The sequence below is a fragment of the Drosophila tropicalis genome, unplaced genomic scaffold, assembly GCF_018151085.1.
Source record: "Drosophila tropicalis isolate 14030-0801.00 unplaced genomic scaffold, ASM1815108v1 contig_859, whole genome shotgun sequence".
Lineage (NCBI taxonomy): Eukaryota > Metazoa > Arthropoda > Insecta > Diptera > Drosophilidae > Drosophila > Drosophila tropicalis.
Genome location: NW_027173353.1, coordinates 9,630,916 through 9,657,290, shown reverse-complemented (window position 1 = coordinate 9,657,290; position 26,375 = coordinate 9,630,916). Strand labels below are relative to the sequence as shown.

The 26,375-nt window shown below is 39.2% G+C and overlaps 1 long non-coding RNA gene across 1 annotated transcript in view; it reads right to left on the bottom strand.

Moving 5' to 3' along the window:
* Positions 1 to 279: 279 nt before the first annotated feature.
* The window catches only part of LOC137583126 (uncharacterized), a 44,538-nt gene continuing 18,442 nt past the window's right edge, over positions 280 to 26,375 (bottom strand). Inside the window, exon 3 of the long non-coding RNA XR_011033366.1 lies at positions 280 to 307. This is a non-coding gene — a long non-coding RNA (uncharacterized lncRNA). The remainder of the gene's footprint in view (positions 308 to 26,375) is intronic.

Here is a 26,375-nt window from a genome sequence, read left to right as displayed (position 1 = left end):
AAATGGCTTTTCAATAAGGGGGCTAGGACGAGATGGAATGAGATGGCAGCTATCGATTGATACCAGAAAACTGGAATTTATGGGAGAGTCTAAAAGTAATAATACTGAAAACATTCCGCAAAATGATTTATGACATATGATCAAATATAATTGTTGATTAATCAGCCAGATGGGTTAGTTGGGTACGTGAGCATATAACTACTACTTTTGCTCATAATCCTTGCATGTCCAGTTGGTGATTAATTTATGGCAATAACTTACACACGGTGAACACGGTATCCAGGCACTTTGCGTATCCAATTATTATCTGAAAAGACACAAAAAAAAACAAGCAAAGCTTATGAAAATGCATGTGCTGAAATTCTCCATCTTGATGATGGAGTCGTCCCGACTTTGGTGAGTGGGAGGCGAGGTACATTGAACTTCATGGGAATGAGCACGACATGCCAATTGGGAGGCATTGGCATTAATATCAGAGTGATTCGAAAAGGCGGAGATATTTTTGTGTGTTTAGGCAAGTGAAGTGATATCTCCTTCGGGAGGGGCTCTAAGTATGAGTAATTTATGCACTCTTTGTTCTGTCTGCCATCGTGCCATCGTCTCCATCGTGCCATCGCCACTGACTGTTGTTTCATTTAAAAAATCACACAGCAATGGCCTTTTTGGCATGGGAGACAATGACTGGGATTGGATTCGGAGCTGGGATTGCGATTGCGATTACGACTGACCACCAAAAGCAAGTACATACATTGAATATGTAAATGCATTTGCCAAATGCTCCCAGTCGGAGTGTGGTAATAAATAAGAATCCAACTGACAGCCATCATTTGGCGAGGAGTGAGTAAATGCGTCACGGGCAAATGGCTGCAATTTGGACAAGGGAAAATGTCACATTGTAAGCATGTTGCGGAATCAAAGATAATATTGAACGACCTCGAAATCATAATTCAACATTATATGGTCGTTTAAATGCCATTAAGTCAACTCTTTTCCGCTCGACCCCTCCCCCCTGGAGAGGGACGAGACCAACTTTCGTTTTTCCTTGAACATTTCGCGTGCAATTAAAAATTTGTAGCCTCCTGCAAAACTCTTTGACGGCCAGAGCTCTAACGGTACAGCCCACGAAGAGGTCTTGTCCCTTCTCTTTTTCCATGTTCTTTATTCTGTTTTTATTTTTCTTTTTCTAGATTTTCACTCCACTTGCGGCGGTGCTGCGCCCACACAACCGCAGAGAGGCACGTTAGAGGCGGCGGCCATTAAAACTGCTTTATGATCTCTAAAAACGAAAGCGAGAGTTCCGCACAGTTCCGTCCGTGCAGGCAGTCAATGGCAGTCAAGGAGATGGGAAAGGAAAAACATGTGTAATATTCCAACGATTTTGTTCTTTCTCTCTGATTTTTTTCCGTTTCGGTTTTTGTTGCTTTCCGAAGACCCAATATAATGAGCCAAATGAAAGGCAACAGACTACGAAGCGGAAGGATTAATATTTTTATGGGGCACTTTTCTGGCTATTTGCTAAATTTTGCAACAAATTGTTTTACGACTATGCACAGAGAATATCTTATCCGAGATAGCAACAAATACTTAATAGCTAAAAAATATATTGAACCGAAGCAAATGAAAATTAAAATTCCCAAGAAGCACTCAATATATTCTATATTTTCAATACAATTTGAGACTTCATCCTCCGAGATACATATGCTCTTCGAAGATTATAGTCAATTCTTGAAGAAATTCACTGAGATATCAGATTGAAATTGATCAGAGAAGAAATGTTTTCAACTCAGACAGCTTAAGAAAACCTAAATGAACCAAGTTACTCTCTAGTCAAACAAATTTTATTCTCTAAAATACTTTTTATTTTGTTTATAATTACCAAATAAGTTCAAGTAAAATACTATGTTAAGTTCTGAGCACTTTGTTCAATTAAATAAATAAGTAAATTCTTTAACGAATAATAAAACAAAACAATCATGAACTCTTCACCACATATTGGTTGAATCGAATCAAAAGGAAATTTATCAATATTTGCTCTAATTTTTTGTTCAATCAAATTGAGATCCATCTAAAGGTCACTGTTGTTTTTAGCATGGATAAAATTGAATTGTGTTTATCCAAATTTAACAAGCAGAAGCGGTCTAGTTGCCCTCCCCCAACCTCATTTCCATCTCATCACCTCACCTCATCTGGCTTTGTATTGGCCAACAATTCGAAATGTGCGAAAGAACAAGAATATCATCGCGTTTAGACAAAAGCCAAAGCTGAATGAAACTCATTTTCAGACGCAATTTATATGCAAAATGTGGAACAAAGCAAAAAAAAGATTCAAGCTGTTAATGCAAATTAGATAATCAATTTCTCGATGAACCTCAGCTGGCCAAATATACCTCGACTGATTGGGTCTTCCTGTGGATGTGAGTGTATGTAAGTGATCTGGTCGGTAAGTGCGATGGAAAAACAATATTTAACTTGTTGTATCTGATAAGGAAAGAGACTGTATGTATGTAGTTCCATTTCTTCGGCCATCATCGAGTCGATCTCCCCTAGCGATGGCAACTGGCTGCCATTTATGTGCGGTTTGAAAGCGCCTTAAGTAAACATTTAATTGCGCCATTAATTGCTCGGTAAGTGTGCCAGATGCACATGCTCATGGCCCATGGAGATGCCCAGTAAGCCAGACAGAGGAGAGGAGAGCCTAGCCCAAGCTAAGAAGGCAGAAACAAAACAAACAAATTTCATCATTTAAGTGCTCAGCGGTGCATTCGTTGACTCGACTTCAGTTCTTCCCCCCATCCGAATCTCCATACCCATCCATACCCATCCATGCCCATGTTGTATCCCGCTTCTCACCTCTCATCCCCCACCGATCCCCAGTGGTCCTAACCCGCTGCCTTTTACGAGTATGCCAGTCTTCCATTAGGGCGTGTCGCCTCGTCTTCTTCCTTCATTCCTCTAAAATTCCTTCTAGCTCTGGCGTCCACCTTGCATCCGCAGTCACAGTTTGATTGCCACTCCCGGTCCCATTCGAACTGGCAACTGGCGCATTAACTTTTTGTGTTTAATGCGCAAAATTATTGTCAATATAATCGACTTTTTATGATGCCTAAGTTGACAGTTTCTGTTGATTTCAATGTCGATGATCTGAAATTCTCTTAATTTCCTCAATTCTTTGCTCTAAATTGTTTTTATATTCAATTTTTTCTCTCTTCTCTCATTTTGAAAACATAATTTAAAGGGAACTGGGAAACTTCTAGCATCATGGCATATAGAAAAATATACAAATAAATATTTAAATTGAATTTTTAAGAATTAGATACTCAAATAAATGATCCACATTAACGTTATATATATCATATTAGAATCATTTTTACCTTGTATTTCCTCGGTTTAAATGAAACTAACACTGAGACATTAAAAATTGAATCATTTTTTGGACTTGAGATGATCCTAAAATGATTTTCTGTAAACTTTTCATTAAAGTTGAAGAAACATCCGACGAAGTTCATAAAGAAAAGCAAGGAAAGTTTAAGTATCATAATATAAGTTAAATGATGGTCAACACAGGAAGGAATAGATGTCCTTTTGCATGATATATTTATATAACCCTTTATGGGTTCAAACAAACTCATCTAGACTTGATCTAGTAGGGAATGTATACTGAACAAGGTATACAAAATACTAACTCTCAATATACATACACATATCGATTTTCATTTTAGCAACAGCAACTCCTCGACATGAGGGACTTGGAGGGAGACTTGAGGGACTTGAGAATGGATTCGAATTTGGATTCATATATGTCGACAACAGTAGATAAACTTCATAGAACGAATAAGTCTAAGTTCTCCCATGCTTCAAAGAGCTGTTTATCCTCTCTTTCTTACTTTTCAACGAATTTCAAGACAAATTCAGTAAAGGATTAAATTCTCTTACCCGTACAAGCACATGCTCCAAGATTAATTGATTTCATGGCTAAACTAAAGAAGCTCGAAGCGACAGGTGGAAAAGTGGAAGAGCTACTCGACTATGAAAATACTCAAATTTAATTAAATTAGTTTCATAATCTTTATTTTAATTCGCATAAAGCAAGCTTGACTCAATGCTTAATTCCATTAAGCTAAATGTGCCTGGAATAGGGGTTAGCAAAAAGGTGTTTTAGCCGAGTGGACAGAGAAAAGGAACTGGCACACGCTGCCCTGCCACAGACGCCATTTATTTAATCGAATGGGAAACCAAACAAAGGCCGCAATTAACATTAAACCCTTCTCACTTTTGCCTTTTGTAAGCCGCACTCTTTGGAAACCCGTGAAAGGTTTTTGCCAAAAACCTGCGCAGTCCATGGGGGAACGTGCAACTGCTTTGGCCCTGCCCCTGTCAGGTCTTTACTAAAGTGTGTGTGTGTGTGCTTACACCACTGAATTTTAAATTAGCACACACACACACCCACAAGGGTGTATATGGAAGTACATATATGTAAATATGTAGAAGTATGTCTCTGTCTCTCGCTCTCTCCATCTGCACAGTTACATTACATTTTAGAAAACACAAAATGCCGCTTTCAGTGCCGGTTGGCAAACAATTTCACATAAATTTACGTCAAAATACAACCGACAATATGTACAAATGCACAAGAGCGGGAGAAGGAGCAGGAAACAAGAGCCACAGTTGGAGCAGAGTCACTCCTGTGACTTGGGTCCGAAGTTTTGCCATGCTCTTATTTTCCTTACGTATCGTTTTGTTTGTATTTCTTTTTTTTTTTTTTTTTTTGGCAAAACATGAAAATGTATTCCAGACACGCATCGGGCCATTTTGCAAACGTGCCACCGAATGAGGCTCAGGCTTGACTCCCAGACGTGAAGTGAGATGGGATGGGGATGTTTCCACTTGCCATCATTTACCATCTCCCGCTCATCAGATGAACAAACATACAACCGCTGAACGACCTCCGCCCAAACACTCAGAGCCGGAACGGGCTTGGACCTACTACTACTACTACACATACGTATAAACAGTTTTTCCGGCTGACTTTGCTTTTTCACTACTCCTCCAACCCAGCCCCCTACCCATGTTATACAGAGAAAATCAGCGGCAAAAATAAATGGCGAGTTCTCTGGTTCTCTGGGAGAAATAAGAAAAGTTTGAATTCGGCAAACATAAATTATTTGGGCAAATTACGAAAACCTCCGCTGCCGCCGGATGGCTCCCAAATGAGTCTCCGGCCGTAGTTCCAGTTTCCATATTTCTGTTTTTTCTTTTACATTTTATAATCGCCGTCTCAAATACATATATGAAATAAATAAATAAATAATAAAATACACTTGCAGCTCAACGGAAAACTCTGGGGAGTTGGCATTAGGCGTGGCATAGTCGAAACTTTTGCCCCCGGAATACCATTTGCGTTTTCCGCAGCATTTTTTCTTGTTCATCTTCTTTATCCATGGTTTTCCCGGCAGAAAGTTTTCTTATTATTACAGTTGTTGTACTTTTTGGGTAGGTAACAACTACTGTAAGTAGTCGAAGAAGCAAGAGCAAGACCAGGAGCAGTAGCAATAGCAGCAGTCAGGTGAACAAATTGCCAGGGCAAAGCGAAAAGACGACGCCCACCTTGGAAAGCTGTGGTGTAATTTGTATCTAATCTTGCCTCATGTTTATATAAAAGCAAAAAACGAGAACCACACGGCACGGCTGGCAATGGCAATGGCAATGGAAGTGGGGTGAAAAGGTGGATGGATGGATGTTGCAAAAGGAAAAACTACTCCTGCTTTATACACAATTTTCTGCAATATGGCGTTGGCTAGAGTGAACAATGAGGAGGAGGAGGAGAAGAAGACTGCGAAATAGAGGGTAAGATAGTCCTGGTCCGAGTAACGATATGGCAGACAGACTCACACACATATACATATATTTATTTATTGGGGTGAAGGGGGCGCTGGCTGCTGGAGTTTTGGAATTTTAATAAAATTGCACAATTTCCAACTAAAGATAGATACTTTTCGTGTAATTTACGATGATGGCATGCGATAGCACAACGAGGTAACTATGTATCTTCTCCCTCAGCATTTTGGGGTTGGCTCCACCTCCAGTAGTTGTTGCTTTAGCTAGAGTCTAGGAGCCACATCGTCGCTTAGTTCATGTTTATGACAGAAAGCAGAATCATACACAAACAAGAAGTTGCAGTCGAGTGGAAGTTGTGCTCTTAAACACAACTTCTTATTAATGAGTCTTCAAGCTCAAAACTATCTGGCAGGAAGCACTCAAGTCGTACTCATCATTACTTGTTTTTCGCTAAGTTATTGATGAGTTCAACTACACGTTGACACGAACTTTCTCAGCCAGGGGACGACACCAAAGTGCCTGCTTAATTTTACCCAATTGATCAATTCAAGACCTCTCTTACCAATCCCCCTGCTGTTTCCACTAACATATATGCAGATGGTCGGCATTGCCGATGATTGGGCCACAAAATCGAAAAGCCATAATAATGGCAATCAACATGCGAGCATCAACAGTCAGCAGGAGCAGAAACAGAGGCAGCAAGTGGGCCTTAATGTAATTACAAAGATGGAGGCAGGGATGCGGATGCCCATCGCGAGGCCATCGTAATTGGCCATAGTGGTTTCATTTGCGCTAAATTGGTAGCCCATCATTTGGGTGGAGACGATATCCTTGCTCTTTTAATTACATAAATAAATTGACAATCAAATTAAGTAGGCGGATGCACTGCATTTTTTAGCCATTTGAGCTGGCTTCCGTCACTCTTCTACCTAGCCATGAGCCTTTACCTGCTTGAAGAAGAAGTGACAGGATTTGAGGGCATCAGGTGCCCAGCCGCGAACGGGTTGCAATCCGTCGCACTACCGACCGTTGCGTTTGCCGTGCGTAAAATTTTTGTAGCCAAACACAGCAAAAAAGAAAGTAAATTTTCACGCTGCTGCCAAAAAAAAGGAGCGCATTTCTTATCCTTTTTTTTGGTTGTTTTTCTTTTTATGATATGCGACATAAATGGATTTCAAAATGCTGCCAAACAGGCAGCTGAGACGCATTGTCTTGTCTGTGCCTACAACTTGGTAATGTCCTTTTCAATGGAAACTGTTGTCAGGTTCAGACGAAGGGTTGCAAGGATTGCGAGTTGAGAGTCGAGAGTTGTGCGAACTGTGAGTATGCGGTATGCGGCGCGACGACAATTGTTGCAATTCCCTGGCACAGAGCCATAAAAAGATATTTGGCCTTGGCCGTAAATCAAACCTTAAAAAAAAACAACAACGAGTATCTTAAAGCGGAAAAGTGAGAGTGGAAATGGCGAACCCTAGACCAAACAGTTGCCATCTTGAACATGGACAAACTTCCACCCCGTTCACCTGGTGCTTGGCGAAGCTTAGGATTTCACAATAAATGGTCGCTGCTCCTTTTTTTTGGCCCGCTTAATCCTTGTAATGCCAACATTTGTTGCAACTCCCATGAAAATTGGGTTGCGCCTCCTTTTCATATTTTGCCACAACAAAAGAAAAGTGAAAAACATAATTTCCCTTCGTTTTTATACCATACACCCATAGGGTGAAATGGTATATTAAAGTCGCCAAAATGTATGTAACAGGCAGAAGGAAGCTTCTCCGACCCTATAAAGTATATATATTCTTGATCAGGATGAACAGCCGAGTCGATCTAGCCATGTCCGTCTGTCCGTCCGTCCGTCCGTCCGTCCGTCCGTCCGTCCGTCCGTCCGTCCGTCCGTCCGTCCGTCCGTCCGTCCGTCCGTCCGTCCGTATGAACACGCAGATCTCGGAGACTATAAGAGCTAGAGCCACCAAATTTGGTATGTATACTCGTGTATTATGCACGCGTACAGAGTTAATTGGAATTTCGGCCACGCCCCCTTACGCCCCCAGGAATCACATAAAACTATTTTTCTTAAAAAGTATAACAGCTAGAGACATCAAATTTGGTATGCAGATTAGCTTGATAGACGCGCATATATTGGCTATTTAAAAATTTTGCCACGCCCACTTCCGCCCCCGCAAATTAAACAAAACTGATTTTCTCAAAAACTAACAAAGCTAAAGTCACCAAATTTAGTATGTACACTGGCTTAGTATGCGCGCAGGGTACATCTATTTTCATATTTTGCCACGCCCACTTCCGCCTCCATATTTAAGAAAAAACCGATTTTCTCCTGTAGATTTTTGACTATCGCATTCAAATTCGGCAGACTAATTATTCTTATCTATTTCTACAAAACTACCGAATTTTATTGAAATCGGACTAGAAACATGCAAAATATGCGTATGAACGTATTTTACAAAGCAGTCCACAAGGCCAGAATTGGCCGTTGGCTAGTGGCGGCGCTAGAGTGCTCGTATGTTCGTAGAGTGAGCGAGATAGCACATACTATGAAACATGTAAAAACAATTTAATAGACATACATTTGGTTTTCGAAATTTGAAATATTTGTTTCGCCTGGTGTATGGTATACCCAAGTCGACGAGTCGACTTACTTGCTTCATTATTTTTTAATCTATTTCATTTAAATTTTATTTGTTTTGAAATGTTTTTGCTAAATTTGATTTGAGGGCGTGGCAAAACAAATTTCAAAAAAAGAAAAGGTCTCTCATTTTTTTTATCAATGCTGTTAGACATTTTGAATTTCCCTTACATAAATAATAAAGTTGGATTAGGCCGACATACTCAAAAAGAAAATCCTTCAAAAATTGTCGATCTCTAAGGAACTGGTGAGCTTTATTCATTTGAGTATCCAAAGTGAACTTAAGAGTTAGGCAGGATATTAAGAGTAACTAAAATGGTATAGATCAATCTTTCCCGATTTGAATTAGATCGTCATTTGACACTTGGTTCGTATTGAATAAAAAATTGAAAAAATTGTAAACACTTTGATTGATTTACTATAACAAATGGGAAAGGGTGATAATGCAATTGGATTTCTCAATACCAAAGTGTCTAGAGACGAGAGAGAGAGAACTCCCGGGAGATGCAAGTGCGAGGAGGTGTGGGGGACAAGCCAGAGGCCTGGTAACGGAACATGTGTTAATATCAGGATCATAAAAATGAGCCGCAAGATACGAGATGGATGAATGGTTGGATGGATGGAGGCGATAACGATGGCGATTGTGCGGCGGGGTTTCTGGGTTTTCTACCATAAATATTCAATGCACTCCAAAATAAAATTAAAAATAAAACAAAATGACAAAACAAAGGCAGGGGACAAGACGAAACAAAAGAAACAACAATCCGTACTGATCGCTGTCCATACAAAGTGTATTATTTATTTACATATTTCGAGTCTCGAATGGCCCAAGATAAGCCGCGGACTTGGGTCAGGGCTAGAGCTGGAACTGGTGACTAATGTATCAGTCAGCGGTGCGACATTTGCTCGGTAATATACGAGCTGGAAATATGAAAATGAAAGACAAACCAATGATAGACAAGAGACAAGAGACCAGGGGACAAGCGAGACCTGATCCGAAAAGCATTTTCCAAATATTTGAAAACAAGTTTTCTATTGAATTTTTCCTTCTAACCATAATCATGGTTTTTGTCCACTTGAGACTCAAGTGTCAAGAGCGGATAGAGAAAAAGAATAAATGTATGTACATACATAGTTTTGGGCCGGGCAATTGCAATTAGATCAGAGACATCGCTCATTCTGAAGTGATTTTCCCCAGCATGGAATGGGGAAAACCGACATAAAACTGTTTAGAAAAGCATTGAGAAGATGAAAAATGGTGCTATACGAGTGGCATATTTATGCCTGGTTCCAATGTTTGGCATATAAACGAGCCACGAGAAAGGAGGAGACGCAGCCGAAGGAGTCGAACCTGATATATGCAGCAAGTTTGCGTCTTGAATATCAATGGCGGCCACATCTCTGTCAATGGGTGCCCAGAGATAGACAGAGAAAGATGTCGGCAATGTACTTATAACAAGAGTCAAGTGCGGCCATGGGAATGGGGGAACCGAGATTCGGAATGGTCTGGGGGATCTGCCGATAACCGATGCCGCGTCGCCCATTTTAATGCGTTTCTTCGACAGGCAATCAAAATATGCCTGGTGATTTTTAAAATGTTTTAATTGAAGCCCGAACAATGACACACACACGCACACACACACATGCAGAAGACTTGTTCTTGTTGTGGGTCTGGGAGGCAGACAAAATGTCTGTTTTTTCTTTCCTTCTTGAGATGCAAAAGTGGCCAACCCAATTAAAATTCTTCAAGCATTCACTTTACTTGAAAATCTTTTTTGTTTTTTCTTTTTCGTCGGGTTTGCTTCTCTTTAACTTTAATATTTAGAATCAGAAAATGAAATTTTCTTCTTCTCTCAAAATGGCGACGGCATACGAATAAAAATATCTAGACAATCCTTCAATCTTGCATGCGAAATGTAGTCCCAAAAACTAAACTAATAAGCAAATGTTTTTACGACATTTAAATCTGTGAGAAATAATACATTTATGATGTTTTTGTTTCTTTCAACTTGTAACATAAATAAGATTTAAATTAAGCTGGTAAGCAGATAGGATATCGAGCCATACAAAAACACCGAAGCACAAATGCTCTTACTTATTAAGAGAGAATGATGATTTGTTTGTTAGAAAGTATTTGGTATAAGAATTTACAATGTTTAAAAGATTTGTTTATAATTTAAATATTTACTAAGCTTTTTGTAACTAAAATATATATACTATTCTTGAGTTTACAGTTATCAGACTTAATTTAATATCGCTTAATGCAAATGTCTTCTACTTGTGCTTAGATATAATTACGGTGAAATGCTTGGCATATATATTAAGAAAATTTATTTCAAAGTTAAGCAAAGTCTAAGACTTAACTAAGATACCCTTTGTAGAGTTTTAAAAGTGTTTAGCCAATAGAAAAGTCGTAAAGTTGTAAGCATAAGAAACTGAAAGATTTTGTTTTTATCATCAAATTATACTGCTGTATTTTGAAGAGAGGAATGGATATAAGATTGTGTAGAATTTAATAACTTTTCTTTAAATGTATCTTAATAGATGCTAACAAGATTATATTCTTATGATTTAAAAACTCAATCGGATTAGCAGAACAACAAAAATATCTATTTGAATTTCCTTTATAAAGACTTTTTAAGATGTGTGAGAAAGTTATGGTGTTTAAACATAGTTGCTAATTAGTTGCTAAACTCAATGACTTGTTTAAAATATATTTTGGTAATTTCGATAAGAGTCATAAAGTTATATGATCAGAAAATATAATTTTTGTACACCTCAGAAGTGTTTTTTTTTTATGGCACTGATTTGCTTAATAAATAGAATTCTTAAATGGCAATTAAATATATTTGGATTAATAAAAAATTAATGAAATTTTATTTATGTGAGTAATTGTTTGTTTTGTCAATGCATTTGAATTGACTTTGCCTGCCAACAAAGTGCACATTTCGGTTGATTTAAGTGCGATGGAATACTAATTGGATGTATACGTTTTGGAACAGAAGGTTATAAACACTTTTGTTATGGCTTATGGAATGTAATTAGCTAATTTTCGTTGATCTGCCATAACAAATAAGCCTTCAATTTACGATGTTATCGAGGCACCAACATATATATATATATATATTTATATGGGATACTCGAATGCAATTTTGTCCTTTAGTGGAGTATTTCGATGATTGTGGAGACTGGTTAAGCGATGTCATTAAGAGTCACCTGACCATGCCGCCCTCCCGTCCTCACCCGACATCAGCATAAAGTGTGAAATTTATGTGATAAAATTAAAAATGTATATATGACTTTTCGATGCGATTAAAATTCATAATATGTTTATATATATGTATATGTAAATAAATACGAGTATTTAAATGTTGGGGCGTGGCATGTGGAATGTGCTGTAAAAGCAAAGACTTAAATTGATTTAAAGTTCGAATCAAATTTCGAGCGTTGCCGTTATTCAAATTGGCTCTCGTTCTTCGGTTTTATTGCGAATATTAAATGAAATTAATGAAATTTTCTACACCATAATCCTTTGCAAAAACGCATAAATTTGCTCATTAAGTGTATGTGCGCAAATATTGTATGTATTACATAGAAAATATCAAAATATATAAACAAGACATCCCCCAGAAGGTACATAGAATGCGCCTGCTCGTTTCTAGTATATATATTCATATTGATTTTTATCTCGTAGCCATCAAAATGGCACGAGGAGAAATCCGGATGAGGCGAATCATGCGGAGAAGGGTGTTTCGTTCAGAACCAGGACCAGGTCCAACTCCAAGTGTATTTACATAAGCAAGGATTTCTGTTGTTGTCCTTTCACATGTGCAGACCCAAAAGTAACTAAAGCTTTAAGTACATAAGCGACGCCCCAAAAAGCAAAGCTTTGCTTTTACTTTTCGAAATCGAAACGCAAAATAAGTCTGTAAATTAGAAATCCCAACCATTTGAACTCAGTGGGAAATTCTCTGTCAATGTTAAGTATTTCTAACTCTTGACTGCTGTACTTACTCACTTTTCTATTAACTAGATGGTTTTAGTGACAACATAGTAAATAATCTCCATATTGTTTGGTTGTTTATTTATCCAGAGTACTTTTTCTTTATTTTTTAAATGTGCCCGCCCAGCCAAAGTGAGCACTTTCGGCTCACTTTTTACTCAGAACCTTAGCACTTCCGGCTCAGTTACTCAGTAACAGTGTCGCCCCCTATGTTTACGCAAGCGTTACGTTATCACGTAATGCATTAACGTAATGCAGACAAGGACGGCAATAGTAGCGTAGGGGAAAAAGTGGCATGGCTGCCAGTGGCATAATGGCGTCGCTTATCTGGTTATGTGCGTGTGTGCGAGTGTGTGTGTGTGCGTTGGTGACAGTACGCGAGTGGCTGAGGCTATGTGTGTGTGTGTGTGTGTCTGAATCGTTTTATCTGTAGCGTCGGCGTTGCTGTCATTCTTCTTGCACATGCGCCGCAGTTAGCAGTTAGCGGACAGCAGAATTTCATCATGGCAGCAGCTGCTTTATCTAACTTTTCTGTTTTTCCATTTTCTTTTTCCATTTCCATTTTGGTTTATTAGACTGCAGTTAAAACTTGGCTGCATGCAATTTTTAATGCCTAATGGATATGCAAATTTTCGCCAAGAAAACCCTCAACTGCCCAAGAGAACTCTTTCTATATTTCTATTTGGATTCAAGCCAAAAGACAACTTAGATGACAATTTTGGATAGTGAGATATATATATTTTTGGACTATCCGAACATATGCGTGTCACGTCCGCATAATGCTGTCGAAAATTGTCAAATAAATCAATCATATTTATACAAATGCCCCTGATAACTATCCGAATCCAAATCCAACTCGTAGGTTGTCATCTATGCTATCTTGTTGTTGTTGTTGTTGACAATATGTTAATTCATTTAGCCCCCGTGCCGTCGCCCTTACGACGCGATAAGCGGTCGCTGAAAACGTGTTTTGGCATTTGATTAGTCGCCATTGGATAGGGTTGACATGTGCCTTTTGGGCCAAGTTAATCCACCATGGTAGAAACGTATCAACGGTCTGACTGGACTGCGGCTTAAACAGGTTGGAGGTTCCATTGCTTCATCTTCATCTTGCCATTGAATATTTTATAAATAACTTTGTTTTGTTTTTCAGTTTTAAAACTTTCAACGCAGCTAATGTCTAAAGTCAGGATGGGAGTTTAGAGTAAGAAGAGCATCTAAGCAGAAAGCAAAAGGGCCAAAAGTCTAACAACAAGTTATATATTTTGGTTAAGTCTATCCAGAGCAAATAAAATTCTTCTAAAAATAGTCAAATTCTAACTCTAAAGTTGTATTATAAGAATTGAATCAAAAGGGTACTTAAATCCATGGATTATAAACCAATCCATAACTTATAAAAATATACATAGTTGCTTGTTAGACTTGTGAAATATTAACTTGTGTTTAAAATGAAATTGTCTTCACACTTAAAATCCATTCATAACGATAAATGGAATCCGCTCCTGACTGCAATGATTAGTCAGAGATATTAGTTGTCTAACTTATAGTCTTTAAAGCTCATTGTCATTTCATTTCAAACTCATATTCGGACCAATAATTAAGCCAAACGCTCTTGGAATTATTAGGTATATATGGTTTCCAGATTCCTAAACAACTTAACAATCAAGTGTCGTTTGTCTAGGCTAGTTAAGTTGACGCTCAATTGGAAGCTTTTTGCATTTGTAAAGAGTTGTTAGACAAATTTGCAACCGTTTGGCTAGCTGTTGTCTTTCTTTTGTCGCATTCGAGTGCATAATGTGACATTAAGGGCAATAAAATGCCGCTAAAAAAGCAACAAAAAGGCAAAGGCAGAAGCAAACGCGAGAAGCCAGTAGAGCCGAGCAGAGCAGTTCATTCATAAAAACGCAGCTGGGTGGTTGAGAAGTTGCTAGAGGAACTGGGTAAGGGAAGGGCCTTCTCGGGGTATGGGGGGCGAATGGCTGGGGGTATTAGTCTCGCGCCTCACTTTTACGACAGACAAACAGACGAAGACATACGTGAAGACCAAGGCCAGCGTCAATGGCCACCGCTTCAGCTTCCGTCAATGTCTTGAGCGGCACTTGATGGCGTCGTCACTTAATGTCTGCCATAATAATGCTTTTTTTACTATCGCGTGTGTGTGTGTGTGTGTGTGTGCGAAAGTGTGTCTATAGGTGTCGTCTGGCAGTCGTCTACCGCTGACCGTAAAATTTTAATATCTCTAGCTGGCAGTCTCATTGTATGGCAAGTGCTCCACTTGCCACTGCCGCCCCTCGCTTCTGGGGCGTGCTGCTCCTGGGGCATGCTGCCTAAATCAATCTGCAGGCAGGCACCTTTATGACCATATTCACCTTGACATTGACAATTTCTCTGGTGTCTCGCTGTCTGTGATTGTAGCTGCTTCTTTTGAGGGGGTCTGATTCCAATGACCAAGTCCGTAACCTGCCTCAATGTGCCCCACATGAAAAGTGTCATAAAACACAAAAATGACTGAATGACTGAGGGAGTGGAAGAGAGCGCGGAAGTGGGAGCATAATCCATCATAAACATTTTTTATTGGCACTCGCATTTGGCCCACTCCTTCTTCTTCTTCATGTTGGTTGCTTTTGTTGTTATTATTGTTGTTGCTGCTGCTGCTGCTGCTGATGGCAGTAAAATTCGTTAAATGCTTAACAAATTGTTTATTATAGCAGTTTGGCAATAAATGCGGCCATTAACTCATTTTAGGTGTTGCCACCGCACTTTTCCCATCCACTTGACGAGCATCGAAAACAGATCGTCTAATGGAATGAGACGATTATCCATGGCACTGTATACTTAGGACTACAATTAGACAATGTGAGTTTATATACACATACGAATCGAATCGAATCGATCGAAACGTAGTCTTTATAATTTGTAGTTAGTAGTGAAACTCTTAACATTTGCTAGAGGAGAAGACTCGTTTGTGATCTTTTACTCTTCATTCATAGAAATGGAATTTGATTGATAATATTACCATCATACATAGATCTAAGAGACTAGGACAAATTGAGCGGTATAAATCTCTTTTCCTGAACCTCTGATGAATTTTTCTGTACTTCTAAAAGATCCAATTAATGGTCAATAAAATCTAAAACTAACTTTTTAGTTTCCTAGGTACTTGGTGATGTGAGCAACTTAAACTACTTGCTATATAGAGCTTATTCAACTTGATTTAGCTTTAGTAATTTGACAAACAAATCCATTATGAAGTATGTAAGGACAACAACTTAATCTACTGACAATTAAAATTCTTGAGAAAAATTGGGCTATAAATATTTTTCATTTTGTAAAAACAAATGAGATCCAGTTCAAGTGACATTATTGGGCCTTAAATATACATAATTTAAGGTGGATATGAATACATGGTCTAAAGGTAAATATATTGCATGACATTTGCATCAGCGTTTCAGTTGGCCGTGCCCATATTGGACAATAGTGACTGGCGAATACGCTTTTGGCCAACATTGAGATCGTTTAAATATTCCATGTCGATGGGCCACATACATAAGGAAGTTGTGTGTGTGTGTGTGTGTGTGTGCAAGTTCCATAAATGAAGTCACATCCGCACGGGGCATAAGATAGAAACAATTTGGTCTGCGTGCTTATAAATGAGATACCCCCCCCCCACACACACACACACATATAGACAATCTGGCCAAGGGAATGGGAAAGAGGCTGATGCCTTCTCTGTATACTTATACATATAAAAATGTGTATACTCGTACACTTATATATGTATATACATATATCTTTTCTGTAATGTGCCAAGCGATGTGTCATTCGGGGAATGGTGAACCGACTCAATGGAGTGGGACAGTGCCAGGGGACAAGTCAGGCAAGGGGCACAAGGCACGGGCCATGAGGCATGGAACAGGCAGACTTACAAACTTATTTTGGACGCAGTGAGGCAGCAAACTGATTCTGGCTCTTCCACCGACTGACTGACTGTCCGTCAGTCCCAATGTCCGTGACCTAGTTATTCACCAGATTTGCCTTAAAGTGTGCGTTCTGTGTGTATCTGTATATGATGTGGGCCGTGTTTGTTTATGGGGCAGAACAAAAATATAATTGTGTCGTCGACATATTCTTCTTAGTTTCGTAATTAATTCTATTGGCGCTGATTGGACCAAATTAAAATGGTCTCACAGATACAGATCTATGTAAACTAAGGGCGATCGTGTCGATCGATAGACTAAAAACAAGTCAGAAATATAAATTAAAGAATATATATCCTGCTTATGTTCAATTGAGTCAAGTTTTAAAGATATTGGCCCTTGGTTTTATCTGGCACAAGGAGGAAACAGCATTGAGATAGAAGACCTCTTGGCTAATGGCCACCAAGCTTTGCCCTTGCCCCCGGGCGGCGTAATCTTTGGTTGTTTTATCGAACTGTAGTCCGGATTCGGAGGGTTCTGTTTCGGTATCGTGTGCGTGCCTTTGGTAAGCTGGCTGGGCATATAGAACTCATTTAAATTCAATTCGAATGTGATATTCTTGTGTTTTTTTTTTTTCTTTTCGTTCTTTTCTCTTTTCGTTGTTGTTGTTTCAGACATTTTTTGTCATTTTGTGGGAGCAGGGGCTGTGATAAATGTGGCAAAGCTGCGCGGGAAGGCCCAAAAAATGTTACTGAACGTTTAAGTGGATTCCGATTCTACCTTTTTCAATGTTGTTTCTGTTTGTTGTTGTTGGAGTCGGTGTTGTTGGCATTTCCTTTGTTAGCTTCCATTGTTATCCAAAATGGCTGCATTATTTGTACAGACGTTTTTTGTTTCCAGTTCAGTTTTAGTTTGAGTTGTTTTTTGTTGTTGTTATTGTTGGTTCTTTTTTGCTCCGTTCCTTGTTCTGTGTTTTTCTTTTCGTTTCTTTAGTTTTTGGTAACTTGGCCTGAACCAACTGGTAACGTGATTCATGTGTGTTGTTTGTGTTGCTGTTGCTGCTGCCATTTATATTGATGGGGTGTATTTCATTTTATTGTTGTACATACAAAGCGACATATATATATGTACATATATATATGTTTGTATGTGGATCACTCTGAAGGAGCAGACCCCAAACGGATTTGAAATGCTGCTGCTGGCTTCAATTGTACTTTTCTGTTATGGTTTCTGTCTGATTGTTGGCAATTTTCATAAACGATTTTCATAAACTTCATGGGTTTCCCGCTTATTATTTACCTTTGGACCTGTGTCAAATAACCAATATATTTATTGACTATTGGCTAAGAACTCCTCAGTTTAGATGACTTGAGTTTTTATTTGAAATTTGCATAGTCATGATATTTGCATGCAACATTTAGTATTAATAAACGGGAAATTATTCATTATTCCCGAGTTTTACACCGTAAATTCATTGAGCGAAAGATTATAATGTCATTTCCCCGCAAAGACAACTGCAGCTGGTGCATAATTGGAAATTCCCATTTATGAAGATAAAACTCCCCCAAAAAGGACAAGAAAATCCTTTTTTTCTCATTCCCCAGAGAGAGAGAGCAGAAAAATGTTAAATTCGTTCTGGCTGTGATTTGAACATTTCCTCGGACATTCCGCATCTTTGACTAACGCTCAGTGAATAAATAAAAATAAAAAATGCAAAACTCGTCTGGAGTTGTAATCCCCCCCCCATGATTGACCAGACAGCTGTGCCAATGGGTGAAGGGTTCTCGGATAAGAACGTTGGAAGGAGGATAATTTAATTACATTGCGTTCAGTCAATGGAAAAAGCCCGCTTCTTGGCTCAAAACGAAAGGTGTTAGTGGGAGAGTTTAGCAACTTTGTGGTTCAATGCTAATAGCATGCGCCATAACTTGGATTATTTATGACTAAATGTATTTCTTATTTCCGTCTAAGTGCTATTTGATGTCATTGAAAATGTTTCAGGTCACGAAAGTGTGGTAATAATTAACTACCAAGTGAAAGGTGAAGCATTTCTTTCTTTAACTTTTTCTGCATTAGTCAGGCGAGAAGAAATCTCACTCACAATAATGCTTAGATTTAGGTATCTACCTTTTGGGGCAACAATGAAAGGAATTAAAAGAAAATGGCAACAAATTTGCCAACAGCTAGCCAAGAGAAAATGGAGATAAACGGTCGAGACATGGAAAAAAACAGAACGAAATAGAGAAGATTGTCTGAGAAAGCGTAGAAAAAGTGCTAGACAAATTTTATATAAATAATTCATTGTTGTAACGTGCAAAGCTCGTCGAGGCCATTTCACTTAATTAACGAAACGCATCCCAGGCCATGGCCTCAAGCAAAGACAAAGACTCAAACCGAGACTCAGACCGAGACACAATTGATGCTAAACAGCCCCAGGCGAACGGGAGGAGCAGGAAAATTAATATCAGAGAAAGACAGTCTTTCGGAGCACAGCAGGCAACGTTTCAAATTTGAACAAATGACGCAACAAGGGTGCTCGCAGAGGTGAAGGGAAATCGGAGGGGGCGATAAAGAGTTGGAGCAAGGATGCAGGACAATGAGCAAAATGCAAACAGTGGCAATCTGTGTGGCAACTGGGATTCAGGTCGTCAGATTAAGGTGGTGGTCCTTATGGTGGTTGTTGCAATGCCCATGGCCGTGCTACTACTCCCGCCCTATGCCATATCCACCACCATTAAACGTGACTCTGATACACACACACACACACAGAAAGACACACACATAGAGACCTGAGAGGGACTTAAGGACATGCATGACGCCATGGCTCCCTAATGATTTTGGTGGTGGTTTGCTCTTGTCCTGGTCCTCTGAACGCGAAATAAGCCAAAAGTATATTCAAATTTTCTGCACAAAGTTTACGAAGCGCATCAGGAGAGAATCTGGCGTGGGTGAAGTATAAAATTGGGGTTGGGTTTCAGCATGAAAATGATTGCGGTATTAGGCAGCAGCAAAGTTTTAGCTAAATACAAAAGGAACAAAAAAAACAAACGAGTAAGCAGCAAAGAAAACAACGACATCTAAATACGCTAACTAAATCGAGACTTTGCTTAGACTTAGTTGATAAATTTTAGTGACAAGTACAAGTCTTATACTTTTTGGACCAACACGTAGCTAAGGCTCCCCAAAATGCTCTAACTTGGTACACAAAATTTGCATTTAGACACAAACATCGCAGCAACAACCTCTAGAGGTGGTGGGGTATGTGAATAAAGGGGGGATAAGGGGAGGAAGCCAAAAAAGTGCACTTAACCATAACTTGTGCTCGTGACATTCGCGAAATACTTCCATTAGTTTTGGCCCCCCGACTCCTGGCCCTGGTTAAGACCTGAGAGCTGCCTCAGATGCATACGAAATTTTCGGCTTATAATCATCGCAACGTGTATCCTCAGCCATCGCATCAACGTTCAATGTTTCGGCATTGCCATCATGTCTGCGGCATCATCGTAATCATCCTCATTCTCATCATCATCATCATTATCACGATTGATAGATATAGAGAGATGAAGATGTGATGGGGATTTAAGTGCTTCTGTTCGCCCCGCAGTCAACGTTTGCCGCCATCAGCCTGTCAGAGAGTCGAAGAGCATTTCAATGTGCTTATTTATGCGCTGGAGGTTGGGGGGAAGATGGGCAATGTCACTTCGTGGCTAATAAACCCATCACTTAGACAATTTATTACTTGTCAAGATTTTGCCATTGGCAAATGAGTTTTGCTTACCAAGTTGCGGCTAATTCCAATGCAAATTGCAGTCGAACTGAAAAAATGGCTTAATTAAAGTTGACCAGATCCAATGCGCTTATACATACATATATATACACCGATATAAAAGATATAGATGCATACATCGACAGAAATGTATTTTTAGCTTGCTAATTTATTTCTCTTCGTTAGCTTGAATTGTTTTTTGCCTTAAAATGATTTATTTTAAATTGTTGCTTTTCAGCATTTTTCTCTTTTTGTTGTTGGTTTTTTTGGTTTTTTTTTTTTTGGTGTCGACAAAAATAAACAAAAATAACAAACAGCTGCCAGCCAAAAAGAAACCCGAAACACCCTGTGCTTCACCATCATAAGAGCCAAAGAGAGCCAGAAAGCTGTCTCTTTGGGGATGAAAACTCTCTTCAATGCTCTCTTATGCCCATTTTGCACAATCAAAGAGCTGACAAAAGGGAAAAAGACAACAGAGAATGAATCAAATTTATATAATTTATAAAAAAATCGAATATGGAAATCTAGAAATAGTTAATATCAGTATTATTTAACTAACCATTCCAATTTATAAACTATTTTTTGTCTTTATAAATTTTAATACGTTTCGTCAAAAAGGAAACTGAAACTCAAGACATTTTTGATGAAATCGTTAAAGAAAGAAATTTTTGGTATTTTTTTTAAAGAAGATTTTAAATATAAAACGTCTTATTAAACTATCAAGCTTCTTTTTTAAAGGAAACGTTAAAAAATCACCAAAAAATTGGAGAATATACATATATTATTCCAAAGTTGAGTTAAAACTTAGCTTAGATTATTTCAAATTGAATATTTATGTATTGGGAATATCGGTCTACTGAAACAAAACAAAAAAACAAATCATGGATTGACTTTTGATCTCTACAAATCCTGACTTATGGCAAGACAATCTACTGTATCCCAAATTTTCATACCCTTGAGAATGATTCAATGGAAAACCTGTCAGATAGAAACTGTTCGTTGTTAGTTTATTTTGTTTTTGTGCATACAAAGAAAGCTCCGTTGAATTAACTATTTGAAATAGATGGCAAATCAAGAAGAATGTGTGGAAATGTGAATAGAAAATGCACAATCGAAAGCAATCTCCCTGAACTACGTCAAGGGGCGTTTGCATTGAATCTTTTCGTCCCGCAATTGAAACGTGCAATTGGTAAAAGAATTTACCCATCATCAGCCACGTTCTTGCATGAATTCGCCCCTTTTTGCTCTCCATTTTTTGTTGGCAATTTTTGTAAAGTTGAGAGAAAACGTCTGCGAGAAAATACTTGTAATCAAAATGGTCGTCAGTGCTTGCTTGGCTGGTAGTCTCAATTTGTGTTCGACAGAAGGTGTGGATAATTCATTTTCATGCAGGGACCACCGACACAGACCGAGGAGCATTTGTGATGAGTGCGTTGGCCCCGTCCCCAACGGACATTGGAGCAGTCGAGACCCATTCAATCCCCATCTCCTGCGCCACTCCACACACACTGTTCAGAGTAAGCTCAATTGAACTTTATTCGACTCGAGGCAAAACTGAAAGCAAATCGGAGCTGAACTGAGAGCTCAACTCGAGACGCCGAAAACGTGTTCAATTTTCGCTCATGAATGTTTCAGGCATGTAGTTATTTGATTTAGTTTCGGCACTTGCCACTAAGCATTTTGCTTTCTTTTCCTCCCCATTCCTTTCCATTGCTTTTTGTCGTATTTCTTGGATATTTTTCATACTCATGTAGCAAAAGTTGTGCCAGCTTGCAAATCGTGCCCAAAATTGGCAAATAAGCCAAACTCCCAATGAGAAAATATTGGAAAAGAACTCTTCGTCTAATGAATTTCTGATGTGAAAGATGACGAGATGAAGCAGCGTAGGCGAAGAGTCAAAAAGAAATATTTTCTAGCTCAAATTAAAGCTTAGCTTCTGTCTCAGATTTAGCTTTAGATCGATCGATTTGTAATTGGCAATTCAATTAATGTATCTTTCATATGAAATTGGGTCACTCGATAACGATGCAACAGCTTGACGCGATGACTTTGCCATAAAATGGTATCATAAAATTCTCCACAGACGACCTTGAGAAGCCGTAAAAATTTTTAATGACTCTCACTTTTTACGGCCAACTCTTGTAGACCATAAAACTTCAAACTGTGACGGGCACACACACATACACACTGGGTAGCAGCATCGTAAAGTAAGAGAGAGGTAGAGATGGAGAGAATGGGAAAGCAAGAGCTAACCAATCGACCAGGCCCAGACGATCGGCCGCTTACCGCAAATTGTCAATGAGCCCACTGTGCGACCATAATGCGTAGATTTAAACTAGCCTGATGCTAGAGAAATAGAACCAGAAACAAACTCACACTCACACTCACACACATGTGTGTATTCTAGTGTAGAAGGAAAAGGGTTTGTCCTTGCTTCCTCTGCCTTCTGGTTTTTTATGCCTCGACTGGTGGGTGTGTGAGTGCGACTGTTGTTGTTTTTATTGTTTAATGGCTATGCCATTTCTTGACATTGAGCCTCAGCCTAGCTAGAAATCGACACTCTGACTCTGTAACCCTTTGCGTGGAGAAAGAAGAAAACTAACGATAATTGAGCGCAGGTTGTGCCTAATTTACGTTCAAGGTCTGTTGTTTTTTTGGCAACGACTTGGAAATTATATTCTCATACTTTATTACAAGCCATACAGCATAACATGGACAAGGAAAATTCTCTTAATTGGCATTTTGGAAAGTGGAAATAATTACACCCAAGGCAAAAAGGACGAACAAAAGAAGCCAAAGAGAGGCTGGCCAAGGTTTCTTTAATTTAGCTAAGATGATCTCTTGAAATGGTTTATGGAGATGTTATTAAACAACTCAAGCATTGGCTAATTAGATACTAAATTTAAGACACCTTCTATTTGATTATTCTGTTGTCAGTGGCGCTTGTATTTAAATAAATTGTGGCTCTTGTCTAGAGGATAAGCAAATGTTCTTGCATTTAGTTGTAGTTCTCTGTAAACCTCAAAGAAGGCGCTGGGATTCTTTTTGTTTATAAATGCTCTAACCCCAAACCATTGAATTTATTTTAATTAAGCGACAGATAGTATATCATTTTGGCTCTTGTAGATTGAGGGGCACCACCTGTCTACTAGAGTCGATCCATGGATGCCCTGTCGCTTGGTTCATTATTAAAATAGCTGTCTGTCTAGCGATAAGAATGTTGGTTGGAGGATAACAACAACGAAGACGAAAACGACGAACAAATGGCACAAAACTTTTAATGAGAAATGTCGCCGGTGCATGCGGTTCCATTTGCTTTTGCACCACATCTCCCCAGCGGCATTTGCCGAACTCGACAATTTTCGTTAGTGGCGGAGCAGCTTGCCAAAATGAGAAAACTTTTGCCAACACCAAACGTGTCGACGTTCCCAAAACGAAGATGGGATGGCCTAGACATGGAGATGGAGTCAATGTTAACATAAATCCAGCCAGGCACGGGCCAACGGCAACATAGCATGGGCCATAAGTTGCCAAAAGTAAATCTGTTTCAAGTGGCTGCAATCCCAGTGGACGGTTGTAGGTTGTAGGTGTTGCTCCAGCTCCAAGTATGTATGAGCCTTCCGTGTCTGGACACAAGCGAAATGCTTTCTTTCCCATTATTTGCACAGCAGTTGCAACGAGCCGGCTAACTGGATCGATGTGGACGTCCATTTCATTCGTTTCCACCCGCACACTCTTGGCCATTCTCTCTGCCGTCCTGTGACTTTTCTTTTATTCCTGCATAAGGCAACGATTCGGAAGAATGGCTCCGTTTTCATTTCGCTGTCGTCCCCCAGCCAAAGTCGTGGGCGGTTCTTGGTTCGCCCGAAATTTCCCAAAAATTCACTTCAAAGTCAGTTTGGATAGCGCTGGCTGCATTTGTTGAATGTGAAGCAACTTGGTTGGCAACACTGTACAATAACAGTAAATGTTTCTACAGTATTCATTTTGCTTGTCTTTCATGGTAAAATTTGATCTCAAGATCTTAAATAGGAGCGGCAACAAGAGAGCATCTTCTAGTTATCGATTCAAATCGAATCGAAATCCATATCTACTTTTCTTTTAGCCAAGAAAACATTGTGATTTCTGTTTTAGTTATATATCTTCCTTCTTTTTTTTCCAGTGTATTTGTGTTTTGTGAGATTGGCAGACATGTTTTCAATGACGACTCAAGGTACTCGCCGGGGGAACACACCTAAGTGTACGCAATACCAAAAAGAAGAGCAAACAAGTCAACCAACCAACCAAGCAGCCAACCCACTTAAATGAGCTCCGCAAATAGACACAGAAAGGAAAAAAAATATGATTCTATTTGCCTCCGGCTGTGTCTATTTGTTTTCATATTTCCACAACTCAAGACACAAATATGAATTGGGCAAGGCAGTGTGGAACAGGGTGGGGCAATGGCATGGAAACGCCACAAACAAGTGGAGCCAACTTTAAGTATGCTTTAAGCCTGAAACACAAAAGTTGGAATTCCTTTTTAATTTGGGAAAAGTTTTGCCTCTCTTTTTTTTTTTATAACCCCAACAGATTTCGACACAATGTCATTTTGTCCGTCCTCAGTGTGTGAGCCTCTAATGAAAGTTGTCAGCTCATTTCGCAAAAACTTTGGCCGAATCTATTCATCGGTGAAACTCGTTTAATTATTTCCTGGGCGGGCGTCGTGTGTGGGCAAGAACTTTGCTCCGCACAGTGGTCACAAAGTGCACGCTGAGAAGGGATTTCAGATTGGGGACGAGGACCGCCACGGGACTTTGATATATCAGCAGGCGAACATTGGCATCAATGGCATCTGTGTAAATCGAATACTTAATGGACTCACCTGCCAGGGGGACATGGTGAGTTAAGCCTGCCCATGCCACTTCCAATAAATTTGCATGCATTATGAGCACGAAATAAGTTACGAACTTTATTTGTGAATTAAACGTGAAATGAATTAACGTGACTAAAATATTCCATCTTGGCCAATGGAGGATGCCACACAACACCATCACATAGAAAGAAGAGGAGAAGGATAGACCGCTGACTCTGTCTCTGACTCAAACTCAAACTTCAATTCTGTCTTGTGGCATGAAGTTGCTATCGAGTTATTTGCATATATTGATGTTGTTGCTGGTGATGTTCGGGCCCGATTGCTGTTGGCTGGGCTTGTGTGCTCCTCATGCATACCATAAAGAAGCCAATTTTATGCAATGGTTAAATTAAAATAATTTCTGCATTTAAGTTATGCAAATTCTGTTGCGTTTATCTTCAAAGAAATGAGCAAAATGGACTCCTCCCAATCTCTCTGGCCTCATCGTGTCAGGGACCTTGTGAATTACTTGAAAGAAGAGAAAACACTTGTTCTTCATTTTGGGCATCGAAGGCATTTGAAGGCTCGCTCAATTGTCGTCGTGTCAATTAGCCAAGGTTCCGGGGGTTCAATGTGGTGAATACATTTTTCCCCGATTCAATTAATATGAGTGTTTTGCAATTTTGCGGACCGCACAGTGAGTTGAAATTAGCATTTTGTCTGCTAATTGCCCATTAATTGGTATGGTTCGAGAATTTTAATTCAACGAACGAAAGCGAAAAACACAAAAAGCACAAAAAACCACACACACACAATGATAGACACATGCGTAGGGTTTTGTCATTTGCCGACGGCAGTTGGAAATAGTTAATTATTGACATGAAATAGCATAAACTACACTTAAAATGTATCTACAAAGCAAACTAAAAAGGTTACAAGATAATTATTTGAATGTTTAAAATTAAAAGTTATTAAACTTAACGATATTTTCTTCATCAATATGGCTTTAACATTGGGAAGTTTATATTGATAGTTTTCCAATTCCGTGCAATTCATGTTAAAAATTAGTTTAAATTTAAACAAATGTGGAAAATGTTAGTGCTGGAAAAAAGTATCTATCTGATGTGGAGTATCTTTCTTGCATTGAGAATGATAAAATAATGGAAGCCACGCGCTTTGGCCGGCATTCGCCTCTGGGTTGCCTCTTAAAGGGTGCCAGATACAGTGTGGAAGAGGGAGAGGGTATGAGGGCTGGTTTCTGCGCTTGTATTTGTGCATTGCATTAGTATGTGTGACAGGCGCTGCCGCTGTCGACGCAGACGTTGGTCGGCTGGGTATTAGCCACGCCTGATTTCGAGGCGACGCAGCTTGAAGAT